This window comes from Leptonychotes weddellii, chromosome 1 (assembly GCF_054177405.1).
Source record: "Leptonychotes weddellii isolate Sample4059 chromosome 1, ASM5417740v2, whole genome shotgun sequence".
Classification (NCBI taxonomy): domain Eukaryota; kingdom Metazoa; phylum Chordata; class Mammalia; order Carnivora; family Phocidae; genus Leptonychotes; species Leptonychotes weddellii.
The window spans coordinates 93,612,847-93,616,526 of record NC_138369.1 but is presented as its reverse complement, the minus strand read 5'-3'; the positions used below and the strand labels follow the sequence as shown (position 1 = coordinate 93,616,526).

The following is a 3,680-nucleotide window of genomic DNA, read 5'->3' as shown; positions in this document are numbered from 1 at the left end:
TGTGATGGTTATAGAACAACCAGGTTTTTACTAAGAGTATGAGGGCTTTTTGTTACCCTCAAGTATTATCTCTTACACTCTGATTTCTTACCTACATCTATGAACTTTAGATTCTCTAATATACCCTAGTCTCACCCAATCATAGATACATGCATGCCTTGTTCCTATAATCAATTGATGAGATACAGGAAATGGAAAATAATATAGGAATATCATAATAAATGCCACTAAATAAAAAAATATATTAATGCAAGGAACCCTAAATTGGGGACTATCCATAAGGCTGCTTTTTAATTTCAGACTTATGTAATGTCATATGATCCTTAAGAGATATAACATAGGAACTCATTTTTGTTAAGCCAGCCTTTTTGAAAGTTATCCTAAATGAAGCACCGAGAGCAGAAAAGATAAGTGAACTGACATATTTAACTTGTGTTAATCAGTTTTCACATGTTATCAATTAATTTCAAAAATCAAGTAAAGTAGGTGTTTTTATGCTTTTTTTTATTAAAAAATGAGAGCTTCAAGGGGTTAAGTAAATTTTTCATTGTTATGAAGCTTGTAACTGACAAATTTAGAATTCCAATTCAAATATATATTTTTTAAAGATTTTATTTGAGAGAGAGAGAGCATGAGCAGGGGGAGGGGCAGTGGGAGAGGGACAAGCAGACTCCCTACTCAGTGGGGAGCCTGATACAAGGCTTGATCCTAGGACCTGAGCCAAAGTCAGACTCTTAACCAACTGAACCACCCAGATGCCCCTCAAATGTCTATTTATTTATTATTTATTTATTATTTTTTAAAAGATTTTATTTATTTATTTGACAGGGAGAGACATAGTGAGAGAGGGAACACAAGCAGGGGGACTGGTAGAGGGAGAAGCAGGCTTCCCGTGGAGCAGCATCAGGCTCCATCCCAGAACCCTGTGGTCATGACCTGAGCCGAAGGCAGATGCTTAACAACTGAGCCACTCAGGCACCCCTCAAATGTCTATTTAAATAGTCAAAAGAATTTCTCCCTTCTACCACCTTTCCTGCCCCAAGGGAAAATGGAGAACCTCCACTTTGAAGAAATCAGTCTGGAGAGGGAATGCAATGGAAATTGAAGGAAAATCTCAAAGTTTTCCTGACATGGAAAACTAGTTATGCCAAGTTTAGCATAACTAGTTTAAAGTTTAGATTTCTAAACCCCTTCCTCATTGGCTGTTTTTTCACTGTTGTTTTTTTTCTTTTTTCTTTTTATGGTGGCTCACAAGACAAAAACTTAAATATTTTTATATTTTAAAAAGCTACCCAATCTTCCCATTTCTGCTGTTCTCACACAAGCATTTGCTGCAAAGAAAGCCATACTACAAGAAAGTGTGGTATAATTAGGTTCTAGTGAGTAATATAAATGGTTACTCCAATATATTCACATTTTTAAAAAGGAGGAGGCTATATGACTCTATGATCCCATCTCTCTACATCATGCATTTTTTTTCAAAAATGACTGAAATAAACATACAGAGCTCTATAAAATATATCAAAATAGGAAAAACAAATACAGCTAGCTTATATTTATTGAGGTTTTCTGGAAGTCGTTTGTGCTACAAAGCATTAACTTAAAACAAGGATAGGGACAGAAATAGAAGAATGGACTTCATAATTTATTTGTTAAAGGCATGCCATAAAATCCTGTTCATTAACTATGGAGAGATCACAAATTTGACTCTAGTTATTTTAAATTCTGTTTAAGAACAAAGATATGATGTTACTCTCAGTAATACAATTATAGTTGATTGATTTTTTCTCTTACAATTTTTAATTTTTTGTAATTAAATTACAGTGTTACAGTAGTTTCAAATGTACAATATAATGATTCAACAATTCTATATATTTCTCGGTGCTCATCAATACAAGTGTATTCTTAATCCCCTTTATCTACTTTACCCATCCCTCCATGCACCTCCCCTTTGGCAACCCGTAGTTTGTTCTCCGTATTTAAGATTCTGTTTTTTGGTCTGTTCCTTTTTTTTGTTTGTTTCTCAAATTCCACATATGAGTGAAATCATATGGTATTTTTCTTTCTCTGACTGACTTAATTCACTTAGCATTATACCCTCTGGGTACATCCATGTTCTTGCAAAGGGAAAGATTTCATTCTTTTTTATGGCTGAATAATCCATTTTATACATGTATATATACCACATATTCATCTATGGACAGACCTTTGGGCTGCTTCCATACCTTGGCTATGTAAATAATGCTGCAATAAACATAATGGTGCATATATCCCTTTGAATTCGTGTTTTCATATTCTTTGGGTAAATACCCAGTAGAGGAAATTACTGGATCATATCATAATTCTATTTTTTGATTAATTAAAAATTTTTAATTGTAACTTATATTATAATTTTAATTGCCAAAGAGAGGAATAAAACATAATGATGACATACTTAAGTATATACAAGTTGAAAATCCAAATCAGATTTCCAGAAGAAACACTTTTTATTGCTTCTAAGCTAATCGACTAATTTCTTTTGTGAATATTCAAAAATATAACATTGAGTAGTGGCTTTAAAAGTGACCTAATAAAAGACACAATATCTACTTTCATTAAATTGTTTTGTACAGCATCTGCCCAATATCCAGGTACCTTTAGTATTTCATCCTAATTCTGATGAGTGATGAAAAATGAATAGCATATTCAATATATTAAATGAATATTCTGGTTTTTTAAACTGTTTTATTTATTTTTGCCTAGGTAACATGTAGCACAGAACACACAGAGTAAAAAAAAAAAAAAGTTTTTCATAACCCTTTTTCCAGCACCCTAGTTCTCAATGAAAGGGAAGTAATATTTAATTGATTCATAGTATTAATTGGGAAAAGTTTTCAAGTAGCAATAATCGCACCTCGGATAAACCTCATTGGCTACGATACTGCCACTGTGCATATTTTGATTCAAGAAAAGTTCCCTGAAATAAAGGAAGACTTGGATTGGTATACTGAATGTAATATTCATCTTTTATCTCAAAAAATAAATGCAAAATAGTAAACTGTGAGACATCTCCTAGTAAAATCATTGAACTTTAGAAATAAAAGATCCCTCTGGGTTTCCAGGCAAAATCAAAGTCACTTACAAAGGAAAAAGAATAGGATTGGCATCAGACTTCTTGTCAGCAACAATCAAAGCAAGAAGGAGTGCAGCAAACTTCTCTATAAACTTAAAGAAAGAAGGGGTAAATAAAGGATTTTATGTCCAGCCTAGCTGTTCTTCAAATATTAAGGCTACCACCTATGAGTCTTTCCTAAGGAATCTACTAAAAGATGAACTTCATTTAACTAAGAGATGATTAAGGAAACCAGTAAAAGAACTGGTTATGAGGATTAAATATACTTAATTGTAGATCTAAGACTATAACATAGGTGAGAATGAGAGAGAAAAATTAGTATGTAAATATTCCTTGTTCCATCAAAGTAACACATCAAAAAAAATGAGAAGAGAGAATACACTCAATGGATGCAAGGGTAAGAGGTAGAAGTCAAAGGAAATTATTTGAAGTTGACAAAATAGTTGACATGTAACTAAGGAGGAAGGGGACTACAGACATTAAAAGTATTAAAAGAGGTAATTAAAAAAATATACATCTTAAAAACTATTACACAATAAAAGAAAAAGTTTAAAAAGCAAAGAAAATA

General features: G+C 32.4%; 1 pseudogene; it reads right to left on the bottom strand.

Annotated features, from left to right (window-relative positions):
- Positions 1–2,809: 2,809 nt before the first annotated feature.
- LOC115944379 (U4 spliceosomal RNA) lies at positions 2,810–2,938 on the bottom strand (annotated as a pseudogene).
- Between the last annotated feature and the right edge of the window lie 742 nt (positions 2,939–3,680).